Raw genomic sequence first — 26,866 nt, forward strand, 5'->3', positions numbered from 1 at the left:
CAAGGTAGAGCTGATTTCCCATTTACCTTTCCCTAAGACAGTTAGGGATATCTGTTCTGTTGACCTGATTGGTCACACCCAGTTTTGATTATGACAACTACTCTTGGTACTGATGGTTGTACTAAGACTTGCATGCAGGTTCACCGTGCACGTGTATTTGTACTAAAAGACATACCATGATGGCATGCTGTGTTTGGGCCGAAGAATGAAGAATTGTGTGTTGTATTTATATTCATTATTTCATTTCTTCATTTTGGGATGTAAATTTAATTATGGACTTTGTACTCCTATGACTTGTAATAATTTGCATCATGCATGGTAGGTAGGTATGTTCAAATCGATCCTAGTTGGACTTTAGATGCCTACACAGACCATAGAAAGACCTTAGGGAAGGTCAACCGGCACTGGATTTTTTTGGTGCCCTTAAAATGAAAAAAATACCTCGAAATGATTCTAGGACACTCACATATGTATGACTAAGTGAATAGGGTGTTTGTATGATCAAATTGGACCGAAATGCACAATATATGCATGTTCGGTCGACCGTACTCCATAGTACAAAATTCCCTTGGTTAACCGAACCAGGACCGGGTCAACAGGTTGACCACAGCCCGGTTGATCAAACTCACACAGTTCATTTGACCCCGGTCGACCGAACTCCCCGCAAGTCAACATCTTGGCCACCTAGTCAACCGAGCCCAAATTACATTACAACGCTCTGGTCGACCGAGTTCCCACGTGTGGGAACTCAACTGTCTGGTTGACCAACCAAGGTAGTTCAAAATCTTCCCGATCGACCGAACCTCGCAAAAAGGAAAAATTGCCTTTAGACTTACACGTCCGGCCGACCGAACGTGCAGTTCATTTTAGTCTCAATCGACTGTACCTCGCAAAAAGGCTTTGGACTTACAAGTCCGGTCGACCGAGCTTATAGTTCATTTTAGTCCCGGTCGACCGATGCTCTCGGGTTGCCCCTTATTTTTACCGCAGTTTTTATTTTTTAAACGGGGTTAATTTATTTAGATAATATTAAAACTTTTATAATTATTCCATGTATGTCCTGAACGGTTATATTTTTGGGGAAGTCTATATATACCCCCTCATTTGGAATAATTAGCAAGAGATTAGAAAGATCATTAAGGCCAAATTTCTCTCAAATCGAAATCATTTTATAGTCAATACTACTTCCAAACACTCACATACTTCACACTCTTGATCTCTTTAAGCATTGTCAGTATCTCTAAGGCTATTGTGCTTAATCTCTCCAGCAAGAACTCTCACTTGTATTATTGCTTGATTGATTTTATTTGAGAGTTTAGCATTAAAATTCTTCCACTGATTTCATTCGATAAATCTTGGGTGGGAAGACCTTGAGGGTTGTGGTTCTTGCATTGTCATTGCAAGATACCTAAACCTAGTTTTTGGTGTGCAAAAATCCTTTTCAAAAAGCTAGCGTAATGACCCGAAGTATAATGGTATTTAAATAATAATTAAAAGAGAAAGAAAAATGGAAAAAGTAGAAAAGGTGGCAGCAGATTTCGTCGACGAACACCTTGCATTCGTTGATGAGAAAATACCGAGAGACTATTTGCTCATCTCTGAATTTTGTCGATGAAGGGGAGAGTTCATCGACGAATTTCCTCTTGACCTCGTCGACGAGGTGACGTGGTTCGTTGATGAAGGCCAGTGTATAAATAGGTTAAACTTCATTTCTAGGCTAGAAAACGAGGCGTCAAGCCTCTCTTTCTCTCCTCCCTTTGGTTTCTCCTCCTTCTCTCTAAGTTTCTGGGCCGGATTTACACCGGTTTGACGATCAGAAGACATGACGACACTCTTGAGGAAGTTATCTGCATATCTTCCGGAGTGGATCGTCGGTGGGGCTAGTTCGAAATTCATCCCTGATTCAAGGTGAGGCTAAATATTCAAAATTTGGTATTTTCGTAGTTATAGGAAATGTTATTCACAGGAAAATACTGAAGTTTAGTTCTAGGAATTGTTGGATTCAGGGTGTTGAACGGGGAGCCCTACGGGTGTGGGACGAGTGGACTTTAGGGGGGTTTCTTTTCAGTATTAGGTAAGGGAATAAACTCAAACAGTTATTTTCCATGCAAATTACTATTATTTATCAGAAAATTAATTTTTAGAAAAACATGTATTATATCTGAATATTATTGAGTAAATGCATATTTGGGAAAATACTGCTGTTATACCGGAATCACGGATTTAGAATGAAAGTATGATTTTATTCAGCATTGTGTGGAATGAATATTATTTTTACATGATATGTATTATATTATGCCAATTTTACGAATAAGCATGTTTTTAGGAATTATGAAATAATGCAGTATATGATGATTTTGAAATACATGATAAATGACTTATTTACTCAGAATGATATGTATGAGATTTTTGGCACAAGGTCATGATTGATAGCTAGCGCAAGGCTGTGTATGTTATATGTTTTTGGCACAAGGCCGTGTTTACGAAATGTTCGGCATAAAACTGTATTTATGAAAGTACAGAAATGCTATCAATTTGTTTATGTTAAATACTGTATTATCATGTACTATATGTTATCAGAACTCGGATATTAGTTTAGTACAGTTTCAGGAGCACGGTACTGTAGCTATATAGATCAGATATCTATGTTCATATTTGTGGTAACCGCCCCACAAGGGGGTGGAAGATGATAGTTGATGTGACTTTCAGTGTAGAGTTGTAGACATTTACCTAGCAGTCCGGACCAGGGTGTGGCGAGCCCATTGTACTCACAGACGTTTTTGACTCGGCAGTGGTCGGACAACCATTGTCGGGTCCCGCTTTCAGGCTGTATAACCCGTCATGGGAGGTAATACATGACACCAGCTAACTATTCATCCTAGGTATGTTTTTAGTATTATTAGCTATACCAGACTTTTTATGAACTATATGATTGATTAGAAAATACGAAAGTATATGATTATTCAGTATGTTATGATAGATGTTTTAGGTATATGAAATGTACCGCATATGTATAATTGCATCAAATATTCATGTTGCCACACAACTATATTTAGTTTATTTTCCCTTACTGAAAAGTGTCTCACCCCCAAACATTAAATTATTTTCAGGAAACCCAGAAAGATCAGTGGAGCGTGACCGCCATTGAGTTGGTTGTACTACCCTACTAGGAGGGTAAGTTTGGACTAGGATTAGGGGATTTTGATGGGAGATCCTAGGGATTTTTTTATTTTTTATTTTTGGGAGATGGTATACAAACACAATATTTGAGATATACTTGACTCTAGTATTATGTATCTTGTGGTTATGAGTTTGTGATTTACATTTACTACTGCCTAGGTTCCGCTACGTATGACAGGTGTCCCCATTACCCATTGGTTCGGGTTGACTATTTTATTTATTTTTCTTTTATTATATGAATATATAAAGCAGGTCGTTACAGTTAGTCTTTCAAACAACTCCACTGTTCTTTGTATATTGAAATATCCTATTGAGTTTGTTTGATTTAACTTGCTTAGCATATTTGAAACCTTGATATGATTTTGTGATATTCACATACCGTGTTTCAAATTTTGCTTTGATATACAATCTAGATCTAGACTGATAATCTATACTAATTTGAGTGTTTAGCACACATTAGAGCACTGAGCATATTTATATATCATTCGTGCTTATAATATTGACTGAGTTGTATTGGTGCACACATTTGCTTATCTAGAAGCGTATTTTCGTGTATAAACTTTATACACTTCGGTTATATTCTAGGTGCGGGCCTGAAGAGGGAGACTAGCCCTGTGGAATAGTCTCGGGCTGACTTAGACCCAGTTATGAAAGTTAGGTGCGCCATCCTGTTAAGGCGTATTGGTTGAGGTCAGCCCCTTGAATTGACTTGGTTTGTTTAGGTGCCGCTCCACCCGTTTAAGTGAGCATTATAATTGTAATCCTTGTGCTGGTGTGGCCAAGGTGGGGACATAGGCAATTTGGCCAAACCTTGATAACATATTGCGTGTACTGTTTACTTTCCACACTTTACATTTACTGCACGTGTATGTTTATTTGATGATTGCATAGACTGACCCTAGGCCATATTACACTATTGATAAATCTAGTTAATCTAGGCAATAAATTTTAAATACCTAATTCACTCCCCTCTTGGGGTTGTAGCAAAGCTAACATGTTCTTTTCTTGGTCATGCCGACTTCTATAGGCATTTCATTCAGGGCTTTAGTAGTATTGCTAAACCATTATGTACTTTATTGCAGAATGAGACTGAATTCATGTGGACTGATGAATGTCAACAAGCTTTTGAAACGCTAAAGAAACATTTGACTGTTGCCCCTATCATGCAACCTCTTGGGTGGGACTTGCCATTTGAAATCATGACTGATGCTAGTGACTACACCCTTGGTGCCGTTCTGGGTCAAAGAATTGATAACAATTTGTCTTTCATTTATTATGCAAGTCGAATTTTGAATGATGCTCAGAAAAATTATACCACCACTGAGAAGGAATTGTTAGCTGTTGTATTTGCCTTAGAAAAAATTTGTTCTTATGTCATTGGATCACTTGCCATTATTTTTACTGATCACTCTACTTTGAAATATTTGTTAGCAAAGAAAGATGCTAAACCTAGGTTGATCAAATGGATTCTACTTCTTCAGGAGTTTGACATCACTATTCGAGATAAAAAGGGTGTGAAAAATGTTGTAGCTGACCATCTCTTTCGTTTGCAGCTACCTGATGTGTATGTATCTTCCTCTCCCTTAAATGATGATTTTCCTAATGAGCGTCTCTTTGCAATGTCACGCGCTCCATGGTTTGCTGATATTGTGAACTACTTTGTCACCGATCGAATGCCTGAACATTGGTTTACTCAGGATAAACGTAAGTTCCTTACTGAGGTACGACATTATTATTTTGACAATCCATATATGTTTAAATATTGCTCTGACCAGTTGGTTTGTAGATGTGTGCCTGACGATGAATTCACTTCTGTGATGCATTTTTGTCATAGTGGCGCATGTAGAGGTCACTTTACTGCAAAGAAAATCGTTTCAAAAATTTTGCAAAGTGGACTCTACTGGCCTACTATGTTCAAAGATGTTGGGAATTTTTGTGAGGCTAGTCAGAAATTAGGAAAAATCATTGCAAAGAATGAAATGCCTATGTCTCCTATTTTGACCCTTAAAATTTTTGACTGTTGGGGCATTGACTTTATAGGACCATTCCCAAAAGCATTCTTATATTTTAGTTGCTGTGAACTATGTTTCAAAATGGGTGGAAGCTATACCTTGTAAAACAAATGACCACATGGTTGTCATCCATTTTCTCAAGGAGTTATTTGCACGTTTTGGCATGCCCAAGGCGATCATTAGTGATGGAGGGTTGCACTTTTGTAACAAACCTTTTTAAAAACTCATGAAAAAGTATGGAGTGACCCATAAGGTCTTTGCTCCATACCACCCTTAGACTAATGGTCAAGCTAAGTTGGCTAATAGAGAGATCAAAATCATACTTAAGAAAACCGTGCATCCTATTTGAAAATACTGGTCAGAAAAATGTGTTGATGTACTTTGGGCCTACCAAACTGCTTTCAAGACAAACTTAGGGATGTCTCCTTACAGGTTAGTTTATGGTAATGCATGTCATTTACCTGTTGAAATTCAGCATCATGCTTTATAGGCTATAAAACATATTAACTTTTCACTTGATGATGCCAAAGGTTTAAGGAAGTTGTAGGTATATGAGGTTGAAAAGCCTAGGAGGGAAGCTTACGACAATGCCTGCTTAGCCAAGGAGTGGATGAAGTTGTTGCATGATAGGAAAATCAAAGACAAACAACTTTTCCCTTCTCAGCAAGTACTTCTCTATGACTCCAAATTGCATGTGTTTCCTGGGAAACTGAAGTCCTGATGGGGTGGCCCGTACATTGTTGAAAAAGTTCATTCTCATGACGTGGCAGAGATTGTAGATCCAAAGAGTGGCAACAACTTCACAGTCTATGGACAGCATCTAAAGCCCTTCATGACTCCATTCGATCCACATGAAGAGGTCTTACTTCTACAAGACCCTAGAGGAGTCCTATAACCTTTCTATTTTACTGTTTTTATTTTTCATCTTTTTTCTTTTCGTTTTATTTTTTCTTATTTGCATCTTTCTTTTCTTTTTATGTCACATTAGTTGGTAGTGATTTTCTGCATTTTTTCTTCTATTAGCTTGTTCACCATTGCATAGTTTTTCTATTTCCCCTATGCTTGCACATTGAAGACAATGTTCCTTTTTAGTTGGGGGGGGGGGTGAGAATTTGCATGTGACACTGTGTACATCTACTTGCTAGGTTTTATATTAATTACAAAAAAAACAAGAAATAAAGAAAGAGTATTGAGGATAGACGATTATTCCATGATTAACACTGACTTATACCCTTCACATACTTGCATATAACCTAAGAATTACATACTCGAGTCATTTATGGGTAGTTTCTCTTTATATGACTTTGTAACTCCATGAAGGTTGATTGGTAGTTCATTTGTGTTAATCTGACTATATAAACTCTTGTATTTACATGGTATCTTATGAGGCTGAAAATACACGTTCATGTGACTTGTAGCACTTAGGGTTCCTTATGAGCACTGAGAGAGTGTCCGTGACGACTATGACACCTAGTGAGGTATTGTTGAGTCATTTATCGTTCTTTTGAGTTTTTGACATCAGCTCAAAGTTCATGAAACTCAACTTTCCTTTTTTTTTTTTTTGATATTCTTCGTACACTAGTCTATGTTTTTGACTTGCTAGCCTAGAGGTGACATCCAATGGGGAGATAGAAACGTAGGTCTTGTAGCCTACTCAAGATGTGAAGGCTGAGCCACCCCTAGAGATAGACTTAGTTCATGAACTACTGTTCGAGCTTAATTCACATGGGTGGTATGAAAATAACAAAAGAAGTGTAATGATTGTCCTAATTGACAATGAAAACACAGAAATTGAAGAATGAGTAGAATAAAGAATAAGAAAAATAGAAATGCACATGACGTGAAAGGTTAATACCTGCTCCACAAAAATACCACAAAAAGTCATGGACATGACACATGTTCTCCACATCAAAGACTCTTCAACCGCTTAATACCTCAGATGTATTCACACCTGGTTTGTAAATAAGTTGATCTAGGGTGGTCTTAGTTGGATTTGACAAGTAGGTGAGAAGATGCTAGGGTGAAGGACCTGACACCTTACAGATAGGCTAGATCTTTCTCAGACTAGTCCACTCCATACATTTAGCATTTGTTCCTTGCAATATGTGGGATGTTCTATCGCGACACCCCTTTTCACATATTGCAAAAGACTAGCAAAACATTAGTTGGATTGTGTGATTAGCACAACGTTAGTTGGGGGGTGTGATTACGTGCTTAAATTAGGTAATTAGGTGGTTTAATTCATGCATCGAGGGTTACATTTTTAATTAAATACCTAATTATTCTCAATATTTTAACATCGTATCTTATTTATAATATTTGAATTTTATTGAGTAAATTATGAATTTTTGGTATTTTTATTATCGCAGGAAGATTATTGGAAGTTAAAACCAATGCAACTTCGTAATTTCCGCATAATTTTTTCGTCTGAGCTTTGATTGAGATGATTCAAAATTTCGTGGAAAGCTAAGAAAATTATCTACAACTTTCGTGTTTGAAGATTTGAGAGATATGAGCTCTAGGACAATCAAAATTGCCATTATTCATTGAGAAATAAAAAGAAGAAATAAGAAATAAGAAATAGAAAAATAAAATAAAATAAAATAATTACCTGATGTGACCTGGCCATGTAGTCAGGGTCGGGTCCTCATCCGGTTGCTTGTGTGCTAGGGCTGCTCCCTCTCCCTTTATATATACATATTTTTTATTTTTTTTTCTTCTTCTTTAGGCCGCCCCAGCCTCCAACTCTCCTCCTTCTCCTTCTCCTTCCCTTCTCTTTTCTCTCACTCTCGGCTCTTTCTTCCTCCCAGCTCCTTCTCTCTTCTCTCTTTTCTCTTCCTCTCCCTATCTGTTGTGTGCATTGCTGGGGTTGTTCTGCTTCCTCCTCTTCCTCTCTCTCTTGCCTTCAGTCTCTCCCTCATAGCTGCTACTGCTACCACCCGAGAAGTCCCATCTCTAACCCGTGAACACCCCAGCTGTGCCGTCCTCCAACCTCTCCAGCTGTTGTGCCGAGAAGCCCCATTCTCTGCTCTTCCTTTTCTTTTTTTTTTCTTCCTCTATCTCTCTCTCGTCTCTCCCTTACTCCTTTCCCCTTGCTGCCATTTCTTCTTCTCTGGGTGCTGTCATTCCTACTCTGCTGGCTGCTGCTAAAGGAGGAGGACCCGAGAAGGCTTGCCCCCTCGCTGTCCTCCTGTTGCTGCTGTGTCAATCTACTTGCAATCAAAGCTGCTGCTAGAGCTGAGCATACGACTGCTGCTGCTGTTGAAAGATCCGAGAATCCGAGCCTACGACTGCTACTGCTGCTGCTTCTCCGTCAACTTGCTCCAACCCAAAGCCGAAGCTCCCTCTATGGCTACTATTTCAACTCCATACGGCCAACCAGCAACACTCCTCTCTTCCTCTCTTTTTCCTTTTGTTATTTCTTTTAAATAGTTTAATTATTTGTTGAATATTGCTAGTTCATTAGAGTTAGCTTTAAAATTTTATTTTTTAAAATATTGGTTGGGTGTTATTACTAAAGTTTAGTATTTTCTTCCCCTCTTAATTAATATTAATATTAGACTTAATCCATGTTTGAGCTATTGTTTAATTGATCAAAGTTTGATTCGATTTCTTAAAAAAAAGATTAAAATAAAAAAAGAGAAAAAAATATTTTCCTTAGAAAATTAAATTAGTTGTCTTCTTTAAAATTTAAATTTTGCCTGAGTTCGATTTAGTTTAAGTTTTATTAAATTTCAATTTTTTTACCATGTTCCATTTACTGTCTAGTTCTTAAAGTTTTGAATTTCTGTTTAAGTTCTTGATCACACTAAAATTAGTTTTTATTTAAATTTTTTTGTGATTGAGTTTTTAGAATTGCATGTTTTGATTTACGTATTAAAGTTAGTGCTTTTAATCTCTTTTCGAAGTTCAACGTGTGTTTCCGTTGGCCTTACAAGGCTTAACATCTTGTTTTGATACTAACAAACAAATAGAACTTAACATATTTGGTTGAGTAATGATATTTCAGCATTCAAGTTCTTGAAGTTCAAGAATATGTGTATAAGGATGATCAAAAGAAGCTTAAAGTATGGATTTCAAGATGATATTTTAAAGCTTGAAGAATATGAGAGAAAACTTAAAAGTATATCAAAGCTTGAAGAAAAACAAGAGAGACAAAAGAAAGCAAAGCAAGAGAGCTCAAAGAAAAGATAAGCATGAAGACTCAAGCGCCAAGAATGTCCAAATGTCTTAGAAGTCTTTATGTAAGTACTTTAATGTTTAAATATCATTTGAAATACTTTGAAGCTCTTTATGGAATCTTTAGGGGATATTTATAGACTTAGAAACCTATTTTAAAATCTCAAAAAATATTTTATGAAAGGTCAAAGCAAAAGAGCAAAATTAATTTTGAAAACTAAAAATGAAAAACTGGAAAAATGAACTGGTCATCCAATTGACCAATTTGCATAGGGCATCCTCAGCCGACTGAAAAATACCAGAATGAAAAAATTATCTAGCTGACTGACCATTTTTGAACTGTGTTCAGTTAGCTGACTGACTATTTATTAAAATAATTTTTGGATAGACAGAACGCTGTCAGCTGCCCGCCAGCCATTTGACCTGCACGAAATTTGACCCAGTTGAGTGAGTCAGCCGAATGACACCACGGAGATTTTAAAATTTGAACTTAACGAGAAGATTTTCAAATTTAATTCTAGGATTTCAAATCTTTTGCAAAGTTGACCAACTCCAAGTCAACTTGGTAAGTAAGGAAACTCTTTCTCAAGAAAACTCTATAAATACCTCTTTAGACTTATGAATCAAATTGAGAGAGAAAAAGCTAGACAAACATCCTACATTCATACTCTCCAAAAGTCCATACTTGCTCATATCCTTGCTGGGAGAACTCTACGAAATTGCTGGTTGATCAAAAGCCTTGGTTCTGATTTGCAACTAAGTTTTTTCTATTTATAAGAAAGAATCTTGGTGAATTCTATACCTGAGCTTCATATTATTTCATCTTGATATTTAAAGTTTGAAATATATAGTGGTGAAATTGTACTAATTTACTCTTTGAGAGAGTGTTCTTGTACGCATCATTTATTTTGTATTCTTGCAGTGTTTTTGACGATTGCAGGTTGTTGGATTGTTGCCCAAGCGTGGGGTATCGCTTGGAGAGGCTTTGATCTAGCCTAGTGAAGGAGTGTTTAAGCGTGGAATTCACTTGTAATGGTTTTTTTGTTTTTCTCGGAAAGGAACACGAATGGTGAAATCCTTAGGTGGTTCGCCTAAGGCGAGGACATAGGCTGGGGATAAGCCGAACCTCGTAAGAACTGTGGTGTCACTCTCTTTCCCTTATTCTCTTTAAATTCTAGCAAAAAATATAAACTGTGTAGATGTTGTAATTCTCTCAATCATTAAAAACAACATATTGGCCTAACAAGGCTTACAATTCTTATTTTGATGATAACAAATCATGATATGTTTAATATGGTTTGTTTCAAGTGAAATTCTTTCAGGAAGAAGGCAAAGTTTAAAGATAGTTCAAAACTCAAAAGGATGATAAAGCTTACGATGAAAATACTATTCAAAAAGATCAAGAAAGAAAGATGATCAGAAGCTCAAAGATGATAGAAGAACAAGGACTTACTTGAAGATCAAAAGAATATAGTTTTAAGGATGTTTATATGTAAGTACTTTAAGTAAACTTCAAATATAAACTGAATTGAAGCTCCTATAAATCAAAAGGAGCTTAGAAATGTATTTTTAGAAAAACCCTAAAGTATGTTTTTTAAGTGAAGCAGAAGAGCCAGGCGATTGCCTCTATGTGGTAGGTGACTGCCCAAATTAGAAAAGGAATTTTTAAAGAGGTAGTAGGGTGCCAAGTGACTGCCTGAGCACAGCCAGGTGCCTGGGTGGTCAAGCCAGCCGACTCCCTAGGTTCTAGCAGGTGACTGCCCGTATTTTGTGTGTTGAGATTCTTCTATGGCAGGTGACTGCCAGGTTGTGACAGGCGACTGCCACTCGAACATAATTTTAAAATTCTCAACGGGAAGATTTTTTAAATGGATTTCTTGGGCACTACTCTTTTGAAAAACTTGAGGAATACTCTGAGTAAACTTGGGGGGCAAGGAATTACTTTTAAACATCTATAAATAGCCCCAAACTTCAAAGATTTCTATACCAAGAAATTTTCTAGCAATCAAAGTTGTCTTAAAGCTCTCAATCTCTTTTGTGTTCATCCTACTTCAAACTACTGAATTGCTGCAGATACAAATTCCGAAGTAGAGCCTTCAAAGTTTGAATCTTTCAATACTTGGAACATATATTTGGTGATCTAACTTCAGTTTGAGCTTCAATATTTTTTATATTGATTTACTTTGAAGTATATTTATGTTGAATCTTGTACTAATAAACTCTGCTGTGAGAGTATCTCTTGTACACAAATCTTTCTCTATCTTGTTTCTTGTTTATAGACGATTCAAGGTTGTAGAATTGTTGGACCGAACGAGGGAATATTGTTTGGAGAGGCGGGCTCTAGCCTAAAGGAAGGAGTGGTTGTACTCAGTATTGTTCCACCCGTCAACAGAACTGAACTAGTGAATCCTTTGGTGGTTTGCCAAAGGCGAGGACGTAGGCTGGGTATAAGCCGAACCTCATAAAACCTTGTGTCTCTCTCTTTCTTCTTTACTCTTTATTTTTCAGAAAAATTTACAACCTGCGTGAATGCTTTAAAATTGATAAATTTTGAGTTATGGTTGTTAAATAGACTAGAAGATAATTCATTTTGGCTTGATCAGCATTGATTGTGGAAACCGAAAGAGACTACGTTCGTTGATCATCCTAAACTTATTAAACTGAAAGTTTATTTAAAAAATGAACACTAGGAAGAAGTGTGATTGTGAAATAACACAAGGCTAATATAAATTCAGTGTGCTTTACACTTTGATACATGGCTATTGCTACAAAGATCAAGATATTGATTACTTTGTTGTTTGGTTTTGGTTGACTTGATTTGGTGATTGTGTTGGAGGTATACTTGTTGTGCTTGTTGTTATAAAACAAAAACATTAAAAAGGAAATACTTTAAAAAAAAAAACCCAATTCACCCCCCTCTTGGGAAGCTATCCTAATTTCACAACGTGTATTGGAAATTAAATAAACCGAAGCTTAATTTGTTCTTAGGCTTATGAAAACCGAAAGGGAGTATGTTGGTTAATCAATACTTTGTGGAAACCGTAAGGGAGTACGTTGATTGGTTAACAACCCAAAACCTATTAACTGAAGGTTTATTTGAATTCTGATTTTGGAAAGAGTGATTGGATGTTATTTTGATTATCAATTGAAAGGCCAATTATATTCTCTATAGGGCTTACATATTCATATACACAGGACTGCAAACAATCAAGCTGAATATTGCAAAAAGAATTGCAAAGCAAATATTGATTGGTTATTTATATTATGGTTGATTGGTTTCAGTAGTTAATTGATTGTTTATTTGTGTTGTGGTTGTGGATTGAATAAAAGACTTGAGCTTTTGCGTGATTGCTAAAAGAAGTCAAGAAATCTTTGAAAGAATTATAAAAGGTTAAGAATTTATAAAAGAATTTAAAAGAAATTTTAATAACCCAATTCACCCCGCTCTTGTGGCTATGCCTTAGTTTCCAATTAGTATCAGAGAGGGGTTATAGCTATACAAAAATATTAATGGAGCACTTAGGCATAGCTCCCTTTGGAGAAGGACAATCCTAAACTAGGCCTCCCCTTTTTTGTGGTTTAAATTATACATTTTGGAAACAACGTATGAGGATCTACCTTCAAACCATGGATTGAAAATCTTGGGAGGTTGTCACGGATGGTGATCTAGTTCCTACCAAACTAATAAATGGAAAACAAATCCCTAAGGAGAAAAAGGACATGACTGAAATAGATCACAAAATGTTGTAAGTAAATTCAAGTGCTATCAATGCTTTGTATTGTGCTCTAGATATTAATGAATTCAATAGAGTCATAGCTTGCAAAATAGCCAAAGAAATTTGGGACAAGTTAGAGGTAACCTATGAAGGAACGGTAGATGTAAGAGATAATAGGATCGATATGATCACTAGCGAATATGAAGCCTTTAGGATGACTCCCGAAGAATTAATCACTAGTATGTACACTAGGTTCACCCATATTATAAACTCCCTCAATGCATTAGGAAAGATATACACCACCTATGAGATGATTCGAAAAATTCTTAAAGGGCTGCCACCAATGTGGGAACCAAAAGCCACAGTAATGACTAAAGGAAGAAATCTTTAAAACACTTCCCTAGATAAACTCATAGGTTCTCTCCTCACATATGAAATGGGCATGAATGAAAAAAGTGGAAAAACTAAAGCTCAAGAATCCATAGCTTTTAAAACAACAAATAAAAGCTTTAGTGACGATGAAGAAGAGTTGAATGAACATAAAAAATTAGCCTATATATCCAAGAAACTTGCTAAAATCCTTAGAAGGAAGAATAAATTTACAAGAAAATCAAAATCTGAATCAGATGAAGAAGAAGAAGAGGAAATTAGCAAGAAGAAATCAAGAAATAAAATTCCTACATGTTATAATTGCAACAAAGCTGGACATATAAAACTAGAATGTCCACTACTTAAGAAGGACTCCAAAAAGAAAAAGGCAATGAAAGCCACTACTTGGGATAATCTAAGTACAAGTAGTTTCGATGATGAATCAAGTGACAAAGAGGTTACTTATACTTGCTATATGGCATGGGATGATGATGAAGAATATTGTTCCTCATCCAAATCGGATAATGAATATGGTAGTGATTCATCTAATGAATCCGATGATGAGAGTATGCCATCTTATGAAGAACTTCAAAATGATTTATTCAAGGTTCATAAGATGTTAGTTAATGTGACTAAATGATACACATCATTGAAAAACAAGAATGAATGAGTTATGAAAGAGTTAGAAGCTAAAAATTTTACTAAAAAGGAAAAAGATTTGAAAATCAAGAAATTAGAAAGCAAGAATGAAAAATTGATGAAAGAAATAGAAGATCTAAGATTCCAAACTTCTATGGAAATTGAGAAAGATATATATATTTCTGAATTAAAAAGTAAAATCAATAACTTGTCTCAAGAAATAGTGAAATCACAAGTGAATGTTGATGGCAAGAAAGAAATAGAGATAAATGATCTCAAAAGACAAATTGAAGATAAAGAAACGATCATTTACAATTTTACTAGAGGGAAAGAAAATTTTGACAAAATAATTGAATCACAAAAATGTCCTTAAACAAAAAAGGCATAGGATTTAATGGAACTGAGAATAAAAGAAAAAAGAATCTCTACATGGAATACTTTACAAAAGTCTCAAAAAATTATGCTAGCACGTCTTCTAATGCCTATACTCACACTATATGCTACCTATGTAAGAAAAAGGGACATTTAAAGTTTGAATGTCCATTAAAGAGGAAAGATGTGAAAGTTAAACAAGTTTGGAAAGAAAAAGAAACTTCTCTTATTAAACCATTCGGACCCAAGAAAATATGGGTACGAAGATAAAAGTCTAGTTCATAAATCAAGGACTCCATAGATGTTAGGTATTCCTTTTAGAAATTATGAAAGAAACTTAATCACATCTTCTACAAGGATATTGAACTGGTTGAAATGAAAAGATGAGTTTTAAGAAGCTTACTGATGCTTATCATATTAAAACTAATAAAAATTGTTGGCCTCAATCAATGAATGAATCGTACAAGGCTTAAGGTAGAAAACATTAAGATTTGCAAAGAAAGTTTTAGAGTTCTTATGAAATCAAAAGAAAGAAAATTTGAAGCAATAAGAAAAATATTTGAGCAAAATGAGTAGTTAAAAAGAATGAGAAAAACTTAAAAAACTTGAGCAAAATTGTAGCACAATGCAATAATATGCTCCATGCCTATATGATATGTCGTTATACTTACATGCTTATATGTTATGCTAATATGCTACATGCTTACATGCTGATAGTGCCAAAGACATGAAAATGATTTGACTTATATTGATAATTTATGGCTCACTATATATTGAAAATTTGAGCTTGAAGTTATTAAGCATAATTTTGATGCATGAATTTTGATATGACATTGATATATGAATATGAAATTAATTCTTGACCATACATGTTAATAGATAAACTTATTTGTCTTGTGCTGCTCCTTGTACTAGACTACATATGCTTATTGATAATCTTTTTTATGTTAATGTAAAAAAGTAAAGAAAGTTAAATTGAAAAATTGGCATCTAAATAATTTGGTATCCATGAGCAGTGCATGATGTGACATCAACATTAATATCTATGAAATATATTGGTATCCATGAATATATCAATTGGTATTTGAGCATGACATCATAATAACATCCATGAGCATGTTATGATATTGATGATATTGACATGGCATTGTTATTTGATATTAGTATCCATGAGCACATACATGATATGAATCAATATTTGAAGCATGGGATGATAAACTTAAAAGCATAATTGGTATCAAATCTTAATGTATTAAATTCAGGGGGAGTATTATGACTCATTGCTTGTTTTATTATTTTTCCCTAACTTTCAATTGTTACCATATGAAATTATCAAATTGGTATCATGATATAAACAATTGGTATCATGAATTAATGTCAAAGAGGGAAAGAATGTTGAAAGAATGATGAATTATGAATGAAAAATATGACTTTTGATGTATTTTTAGCTAATATGAATATTGTACAAGAGATGCCTGATTGTAAATTTAAAGATGTCACAACACATATGCAATACGAATGACAAACACGAAATATGCAGGACTATTTGACTATTGAAGCACACTACATATATTATATTGCAATATATTGGGAAGTGTGTGTTCATATGCTCATATGCTCAAAATATGATTTTATTTGAATGTAATCATTTTTGATATCTTACTCTTTTTGATTGATGTTAAAAGGGGGAAAAATTTTGAGCAAAAATTGAGCAGGATATATGTATCCAAAGGGGGAGAAGTATTTGATATTGAATGATCTTGAACTCAAATGATGTAATGAAGCATAATAGTTTTTGAAATTGATCTTGATATTGTTAAGCTGGTTAAGATGATGCTTATTGTAAGGGGGAGCCTTTTTAAGGCTTAATGAATTTTTGATCTTGACATTGTTAAGTTTGTTAAGATGATGCTTATTATAAGGGGGAGCCTTTTTAAGGCTTACTCAATTTTTTTTCTCCTTATTTGTCATCATCAAAAGGGGAAGATTATTGGCCTTACAAGGCTTAACATCCTGTTTCGATGCTAACAAATAAATGAAACTTAACATATTTGGTTAAGTAATGATATTTCAGGATTCAAGTTCTTGAAGCTCAAGAATATGTATACAAGGATGATAAAAAAAAGCTTAAAGTATGGATTTCAGGATGATATTTTAAAGCTTGAAGAATATGATAGAAAGCTTAAAAGTATATCAAAGCTTGAAGAAAAACAAGAGAGACAAAAGAAAGCAAAGCAAGAGAGCTCAATGAAAAGACAAGCATGAAGACTCAAGCGCCAAGAATGTCTAAATGTCTTAGAAGTCTATATGTAAGTACTTTAATGTTTAAATATCATTTGAAATACTTTGAAGCTCTTTAGGGGATAATTATGGACTTAGAAACCTATTTTAAAATCCTGGAAAATGTTTAATGAAAGATCAAAGTAAGAGAGAAAAATTAATTTTGAAAACTAAAAATGAAAAACCAGAAAAATGATCTGGTCAGCCGACTGACCAGTTTTCACAGGGCATCCTCAGCTAACTGACAAAATACCTGAATGAATAAACTGTCCAGCCGACTGACCATTTTTGAACTGTGTTCCGTCACCCGACTGACTATTTATTGAAATAATTTTTGGACAGATAGAATGCTGTTAGCTGTCTGACCTGCACAAAATTTGACCCAGTTGAGTGAGTCAATCGACTGACTCCATGGAGATTTTGAAATTCGAACTTAACGGGAAGATTTTCAAATTTAATTCTAGGATTTCAAATCTTTTGCACAGTTGACCAACTCTAAGTCAACTTGGTAAATTAGGAAACTCTTTCTCAATAAAACTCTATAAATACCTCTTTAGACTCATAAATCAAATTGAGAGAGAAAAAGCTAGACAAATCCTACCTTCATACTCTCCAAAAGTCCATACTTGCTCATATCCTTGTTGGGAGAACTCTACTAAATTGCTGGTTGGTCAAAAGCCTTGGTTCTGATTTGCAACTAAGTTTTCTCTATCTATAAGAAAGAATCTTAGTGAATTCTATCTATACTTGAGCTTCATATTATTTCATCTTGATATTTAAAGTTTGAAATATATAGTGGTGAAATTGTACTAATCTACTTTTTGAGAGAGTGTTGTTGTACGCATCGTTTATCTTGTATTCTTGCAGTGTTTTTGACGATTGTAGGTTGTTGGATCATTGCCTAAGCGTGGGGTATCGCTCGGGGAGGCTTTGCTCTAGCCTAGTGAAGGAGTGTTTGAGCATGGAATTCATTTGTAATGGTTATTTGTTTTTCTCGAAAAGGAACAGGTATAGTGAAATCCTTAGGTGGTTTGCCTAAGGCGAGGACGTAGGCTGGGGATAAGCCGAACCTTGTAAAAATAGCGGTGTCACTCTCTTTCCCTTATTCTCTTTAAATTCTAGCAAAAATATAAACTGTGTGGATGTTGTAATTCTCTCAATCATTAAAAACAAAGTGTATTGAAAATTAAATAAACCAAAGCTTAATTTGTTCTTGGGCTTGTGAAAACTAAAAGGGAGTACGTTGGTTAATCAATACTTTATGGAAACCGTAAAGGAGTACGTTGATTGATTAACAACCCAAAATCTATTAACTAAACGTTTATTTGAATTCCGATTTTGGAAAGAGTGATTGGATGTTATTTTGATTATCAATTGAAAGGCCAATTATATTCTCTACAGGGCTTACATATTCATATACACAGGGCTACAAACAATCAAGTTGAATATTGCGAAAAGAATTGCAAAGCATATATTGATTGGTTACTTATATTGTGGTTGATTGGTTTGAGTAGTTAATTGATTGTTTATTTGTGTTGTGTTTTTGGATTGAATAAAAGAATTAAGCTTTTGTGTGATTGCTAAAAGAAGTCAAAAAATCTTTGAAAGAATTATAAAAGGTTAAGAATTCATAAAAGAATTTAAAAGAAATTTTAATAACTCAATTCACCCCCCATCTTGGGGCTACACCTTAGTTTTCTATTTCAATTCTTTTTCAATTGTTAGAAATAGGATTTCCATTTCTCAGTGTTTCTTATTGTTAAATTCAGTGCGTGTTAGGATTTAGAATTTAAGTTGCATGTTTGTTTAATTTATTAAAAGAATCTCAAACAAACCAGAAAACCTGAATCTGAACTGTGTTTAGTGACCTTTTTGTTCTTATTTTTTGATTGGAATTACATAAAATTTTGAATTAAACTGCATTGCCCGAGGAGACAATCTGGCCCTTGGGCCAAATATTACATAACTGAACTCCTATACTTGGGATAGCTTCCAAGCTGCTCATTTTTTGAGTGAGACATTTTGTTTCCAAAATGTATAGTTGAGTCCACAAAAGATGGGTGGTCTAGTTGAGGATTGACCCTCTCTAAACGGGGCTACTCTTATGTGTGCCATCTAGATCTTTATATAGCTTCTAATTAAGATTTTCTATAACCCCACTTTGATAACAATTGAAAATTGAGGTGTAGTCCCAAGAAGGGGGGTGAATTGGGTTATTAAAATTTCTTTTAACCTTTTATGAATTCTTAATCTCTTGTTGATTTAACAATCACACAGAAAAGTCATGTCTAATTTACTTAATCAATTCACAAACCAAAACACAACACAAGTAATGAAAAACTTAATCCACCAAATAATAACCAATCAACAACTTATAGTAAACAACTAAAGATACCAAACCAAGATAAGGTATGTAGCTCTTTAGCACTTTTAGCTTTTACAAACCTGTGAATGTATGATTTTGTTTCAAGCCCTATATTAAATAAAATTTGTTTGCACTTCTCTTAACAAAGATTTACACAGACGATTAAACAATGTACTCCATTTTGGGTTTCCGCAAAAGTTTAATCAAAACGTACTTTCTTTTATTAAGAGTCCTATTTTTAATCTCAGTTTTTGTTCTCAGTTACTTGCACTTTGCATACACATAGCACAATGTATATAGATGTGGAAATTTTGGAGTAGGGAAAGAGAGACACCGAGATTTTTACGAAGTTCGGCTTATCCCCAGCCTACATTCTCACCTTTGGCCAATACCACCAAAGGATTCCAGTAGGGTACTCCTTTTCGAGCGAAGCAAACCATTTGCAAGCAATACCCCATGCTCAATCACTCCTTCATTATGTTAGAGCTATACCTATCCAAGCAATACCCCTCACTTGGTACAATGATCCAACAACCTGGAATCATCAAAGAACTACAAGAGACAAGAAACAAGATGGTGTACAAGACACTCTCACACAAATCTGATTAGTACAATTCAAAAGCACTAATATAATTAAATATCTAAATATTAAAGGAAATATAATGAAGCTGAAGAATAAATTCACCAAGTTCCTTCTCTAGATGAGAATCAGCAATTGGAACTCAGAGTATGATGTTTTAGCACTTCAGATTTTCAGCGTTTCAATTGTGCAAAGAGTTGAGCAAGAGAGAGCAGCAAGATAGCAAGATGGCTTTCAGCTTATGAACAGATTTTTCAATTCTTGGTGTAATTTGATTTGCAAAACTACGTATTTATAGAATTCTAAAAGTAATTTCATGTTGCCCAAGATTACTTGGAGTATCTTTCAAGTTTTTAGAAAATTTGGGGCACAAGAAACCATTACTTGGATTTTAAAAAATTTAAAAAAATTAGTCGTTAATAGTGTTCAGTAGACCGAAGTGTCGGGTTTAGTCTTCTGAAGTACGTTAAAACACTGAAAATTTTAGTCTGGATACAGGGTTAGATGACTGAACTTAGGGTTCAGTCTTCTAAGGGTATATTGCCTATTCTGTATTCCTTCAAGAAATTCTTCAGCAGACTGAACTAATTCTTCAATCTTCTAAAGAAATTCTTCAGTAGACTGAACAAAATCTCCAATCTTCTGAAGTGACTCTTTAGTCTTCTGGCAATGTACCTTAGTCGTCTAGACAAACCATTTTCTTGCTTTGCATTTTAGTTTTCAAAAGTTCTTTTTGCTTTCATTACGTATAAAATATTTTTTGGGGTTTGAAATAAGGTCTCTAAGTCCATAATTACCCCTAAAGAGCTTCAACACATTTCAAAATATATTTAGACATCAAGAACTTACATCAATGTTCTTAAGCCTAAAACTCTAGTCTTCAAGTCTTCCATGATCTATTTTGCTTTATGTCCCTTTTGACTTGAGCTTGAGTTAGCTTTAAGTTTCCACATTCACTTTATTCATGTTGGTGTTGCTTGAGCTTCTTTTGGATCACTCTACATATGAATGTGGCTTTTTGAGTCATTGAGCTTTCCATTGCTTTTCTTTTGAACTTTGTTTTTCTTGAAACATCACCACTTAACCAACACATATTAAATCATCCTTTATTTTTTATCATCAAAACAAGATTGAAAAGCCATGTTAGGCCAACACTTTCTAATATCTTGATTTTTAAATCTTTTTCTCTTTCAGTAAGATTTTTAGATTCTAATTCTTTCATTACAGTTTCATTCTTATTTTTGAACGACATATACCATTTGGTCACTTTAACTAGAATCTTATGAACCTTGAATAATTCATTTTATAGTTCTTTATAAGTTGGTATACTCTCATCATTGGATTCATCATTACTAGATTCACTGCATGATTCATTAAAAGATTTGGATGAGGAACTTTGTTCATCATAATCATCGTCCCATGCCATAAGACAACAATTTTCAAACTCTTGTTCACTTGATTTACTCTCCAAACTATTAGAACTTAGATAGTTCCATGTAGTGGCCTTTATTGCCTTTTTCTTTTTCTTTTTAGAATCCTTCATGAGTTGTGGACAATCTAGTTTTATATATCCAACTTTCTTGAAATTATAACATGTAGGGATTTTATTCCTTAATTCCTTTTCATTGGTTTCTTCTTCATCTGATTATGAGTCTCGAAATTTTCTAGTAAATTTATTCTTCTTTCTAAGAATTTTTGCAAGTCTTTTGGTTATGAGGGCTACATCATTTGCATCAATTTCCTCTTCATCTTCATTGCTAGAGTTTTCATGTGAGGTTTTAAATGCAACAGATTTCTAGGCTTTAGGTTTTCCACTTCTTTCGTTTATTGCCATCTCATATGTGAGGAGAGAACCTATTAATTCATCTAGGGAGGTGTTTTCCAAATTTTTTTCTACAATTATTGCAGTTGTCTTAGGTTCCAAAATTGGTGGAAGTCCTCTAAGAATTTTTCGAATCATTTCATATGTTGAGTAATTTTTCCCTAAAGCATTTAAGGAGTTTATTGTGTGAGTAAACCTAGTATACATGCTAATGATAGTTTCATCTGGATTCATCCTAAAGACCTTATACTCGCTTGTGAGCATGTTGATTCTACTATTTCTAACATCAACCGTACCTTCATAGGTTACTTCTAGTTTATCCCATATTTCTTTGGTTGATTTACATGTCATGACCCTATTGAATTCATTTACATAAAGGGCACAATATAGTGCATTCATAACACTTGAATTTATTTGCAACATCTTAAAATCATTGTCAGTCATCTCTTTTTCATCTTTAGGTATTTCTTTACCATCCATGGTTTTAGTGGGGAAGTAGTCACCATGTGTGACAACTTTCCAAGCTTTCCAATCTATGGTTTAGAGTTATATCCTCATTTGTTGTTTCCAAAAATTATAGTTGACACCGCAAAAGAGAGGTGATCTATATGAGGATTGACCTTCGGCAAAGGGAGATACACCTAGGTGTGCCATATAGATTTTAATGTAGCTTCCAGTTAGGATTTGCTACAACCTCGCTTTGATACCAATTGAAAAAGGAAGGTGAACTCCTAAGAGTGGGGTGAATTGGGATTTTAAAATTTTCTTTAAATCCTTTTTAATAAACTCTTTCTCAATCCTCTTTAGTTTTAACAATTACACATGTAAGATTGATTATCAATAATAAGTACAGCGTAAGATTAAATTAGTTATCAACCTTAATGAATGAGTATGCTTACTTTGAATACTTTATGGATTAGTCAAGAAATCTTTCAGCAATTATCCAAAAAACCAATCCAACCAAGGTAACCAAGATAAGATTCACAATATGAAATAATAACATAATCTCAGCAATGCTTCCAAGATTTAGCTTTTATGTATGTAGCTGAAGAAAGCCCTGTTATTAATACACAAGATACACTTGATTTTTCAATATGAAACACAATAGAAATTTCCAACCACTCTTCCAAAACTCATATTTTAAACCAATCACTTTCAAGACTAAAGATCGTTATTGATTTTCTTTTCATGATTTTTGAGTCTTGGGTGTTAATCAATCAACGTACTCCCTTATGGTTTCTGCAATAAGATTTGATCAACCAACGCACTCTCTTTTGGTTTCCAAAATTCCAATATCAAATTAATTTTCAACTTTGTTTATTTCCAAACCACGCAGTGTATATGAACTGAAAAATAAAAAATCAACCACGCAGTTAATATGAATGAAAATTAAAGAGAGTAAGGAAGAGAGTGAGACCAAGATTTTATGAGGTTCGGCTATAACCACCTACGTCCTCGCCTTAGGCAATAGAACTAAGGATTCCACTATACCACTCCTATACGGGCAGGGCAAACCTTTTACAATGCTCCTTCAATAGGATATAACCCTTCTCTCCAAGCGATACCCCACACTTGGTTACACAAGAATTCCTCTTCTTGTAAATTGAATGATCCAACAATCTTGAATCATCACAAAAACAAAAAGCAAATGGTGTACAATGACACGCTCTACAAGGGCTGATTAGTACAATTGATTAGCATAATATACTTCAATAGAAATCAATATAGAAAGAATGAAGCTCAAGATAATATCATCGGGATTCTTTAGATTTGGAAAATCTTAGTAGAAACTCGAAGAACTGTGGCTTTAAATCAAAAGATTCTCAGTAGAAACTTCAGCAAGAGTTTGAGCAAGAGAGAGCTTTTGAGAAGTATTTGCAATATAGCTTGATTGTTGTTTATATTCCTTGGTGTTTTTAAATCCTTGGATTTAAGGGGTGTTTATAGAGTTTATAAAGTGTATATCGTGTTCCCCAAGTGACTTAGAGTGCTTCCCAAGTTTTCATATCATTTAGTATTCAAAAAATCAAATTTGGAAACTTCCCGCTATTTTTAAAATTTGAAATCTCGAAGAGTCATTGACTGGAAATGGAGAGTCAGTTGCCTGGATAGTTAAGAACACAGAGAATTCAAAGTCAGCAAGGAGTTAGTCGACTAGAAACACTAAGTCAGTCTCCTGGGTCCTCTTGAGTTGTTGTTCAGTCGCCTGGACAGATTATGTCAGTCGCCTGGGATGTTGACAACTTCGACCAACCTTAAGTATTTTGGGTATAACTTTCACTATAAAACTCCAATTTTAATGTTCTTGGTATTAAAAAAAGGCTACACAAAAATCCTACAACTTTCATGTTGGACACGTTTTAAAATAAGGAGTGTTTTATAGAGAAAAATGATCATCAATACAAATGTAGAAAAAAGAAGGTTATTTGAAGAACCTTGTTTTGGTGCTTTTCATTCAAAAAATAATTTAAACCTTTTTGAAATAACTTTTGACCTTATAAAAATAAAAGTATTTTAAAAGGTATCTAGGTCCAAGTAATTAACCTAAGAGTTTCATGTATCCATATTGAAATCAAATGAAGTACTTACGTGAGACTTCTTAAACTTAAGCACTCTAAGCAGTAAGTGTTCATGTGTAGCTTCCATTCTTCATTTTGAATTTAGCTTTAAGTTTCATCTATAACTTCATGCTTCAATATACTTCAAGCTTTATTAGATCACCTTTGAATCCATGTTTTAATACTGCTTAAGCTTCATTTGATCATCTTTCTTTGGAGTATAAGCTTTCAATAATCCTTGTGAGCACTTGACCTTGTATTCACATACTTGAGTCCTAAAATATCATAACTTAACTGTTGGCCTTACAAGGCTTAACATATTGTTTTGATGCTAACAAAAAAGTAGAATTGAACATGTTTTGGTTAAGAGATTTATTTTCAGGACTCAATGATGAACGCAAGGTTAAAAAATTTATGAAAGCTTGTACTAGAAGAATGATTATATCAAAGCTTGAGGCATGGATTAAAACTTAAAGATCATGAGAGCATTGATATTAAAGAAAAAGTTTCAAGAATGAAAGCCCAAGTGATCAACATGGAAAGCTCAAAGAAAGATGAAGCAAGCATAAAGACCTCAAGGAATTCAAGAATTGAAAATTTGAAAGAGTCTATAGGAAATGTCATGTAAGTACTTCAAAGAATTTCAATATGGATACATGAAACTCTTAGGTTAATTTCTTGGACCTAAATACCTTATAACATACTTGTAAAATATTTTTATAAGGTCAAAAATTGTTTCAAAAAGGTTAGAATCATTTTTGGAATGAAAAACACCAAAAAGAGGATTTCCCAATTGCTATCATTTTTTCTACATCCGCATTGAGGTGCATTTTTGTCTATCAAAAACTTCTTATTTTAAAATTTGTTCAACATAAAAGTTGTAGGAGTTTTTCTTAGATTTCGTTTGACACCAAGAACACCTAATTTAGAGCTGTATAAAAAACGTTATGACTAAAATACTAAAGTGGGGTCGAAGCTATTAGCCAACTGAACATTGTTCACGGCAGAACATCAAAAGACTGAACCGGACACTTCGGTCGTCTGACCCTCAACCTCGGTCATCTGAAGAATATTTTCAAAAGACTGAAGATTAAGTTTAGTCATATAAATATTTTTCTGAAGGTTTTCTAAAGAGGCAAAACCACCTCAGACAACTGAACCCGAAAGCTTAGACGTTTGAACATTGTTAACGGTGATTTTTTTAAAACGTTTCTAGTTTCAAACTTATATTTCTTGTGCTCCAAACTTTATATAAACATGGGAAACACTCAAAGGCACTTGGAGAACATGAAATAGACTTGATTACTCATCTATAAATAACCCCCAAGGCTAAGGATTAAACACTCCAAGAAAATACAGCAAACAAGCTTTCTTGCTCTCAAATCTCCCAATTCTCTCAAAGCTCTCTTGTGCAATAAATTTCCAAGTTTCACTACTGAGTTTTGTTGTGAATTTATCAAGAAAATTCTAAGTCTACTCTTAATTCTTTCAACCTAGAAAGAAGGCTTACAGTGATATCTTCTTGAGCTTCATATTTCCATATAGTGAATTTGTTTGAAGTATATTAGTTTTTAAATTGTACTAATCAGCTCTTTGTGAGAGCATTCTTTGTACACATATGTTCGATCTTTATCTTGTAGATTGATGATTCCAAGGATTGTTTTGGATCATTGGCTAAGCAAGGGGATATTGCTTAGAGAGGCAGGCTCTAACCTAAAGGAGTGACCGAATGAGGGGATATCATTTGGAGAAGGGGGACTCTAGCCTTAACCAAGAAGTGTTGTAAATGTATTGTTCCACCCATCAAAGGAACATGCTTAGTGAATCCTTTGGTGGTTTGCCAAAGGCAAGGTCGTAGGCTGGGTATAAGCTGAACCTCATAAAAATCTATGTCTCACTTTTTTTTTTCCCTACTCTTTATTTTCAGTACATATTTAAATTGCGTGGATGGTTTAAATTGAAAATCATGTATACTACGTATATTTGGGAATCAAGTAAACTTAAAGTTTAATTTTGATTTGGGTTGCGGAAACCGAAAGGGAGTACGTTGGTTAAACCATATCTTGCGGAAACCATATGGGAGTACGTTACTTGGTTAAACATCCCAAAGATAAATTAATTGAGAGTTTATTTGAATTTTGAATATTGGGAAAAGTGTGAATATTGTGTTGGATTTTATATTACATATCATATTAAGCAAATCAATTAATACAAGGCTTCACATCAGCAAACACAAATTATCATTCACTATAGGGCTTAATTCAAATTTATATCCAGGGCTGAAAACAAAAGCTATATTATGATTGAATGGTTTAAAATTTGATATTGAGTAGTTTGTGTTTATATTTCAAAGAGTGTTGAATCTTGCAAATTTCTATCAATCTAAATTGCGCTGCAGGTAACTTGTGCTTGGCAAATCATTTGGTTGTTTGTTTTTCAAATTGTGGATGATTGGCTTGGTTACTTGAATAATTGGTTTGGTTGCTTGGTTGTTTACATAGTTGTGTTGATTGATTGAATTAAAAGAACTAAGTTCTTGAGTGATTAAAAAATTAAACAAACAAGTCAAGAATTAGTTCAATGAAATAAAGGAAGGTTAAGGATTCTTAAAAGGAACTAAAAGAAATTTTTATAATCCAATTCACCCCCCCTCTTGGGACTACACCTTACTTTTCATTAACCAAATATGTTAAGTTCCTCTAATTTGTTATCATCAAAACAAAATTTTAAACCTTGTAAGGACAACAATTCACATACTTATTGGGTTGTGTGTAAGGCAGGATTTATGTTGTAA

This window comes from Malania oleifera, chromosome 12, assembly GCF_029873635.1.
Source record: "Malania oleifera isolate guangnan ecotype guangnan chromosome 12, ASM2987363v1, whole genome shotgun sequence".
Taxonomy (NCBI): Eukaryota; Viridiplantae; Streptophyta; class Magnoliopsida; order Santalales; family Ximeniaceae; genus Malania; species Malania oleifera.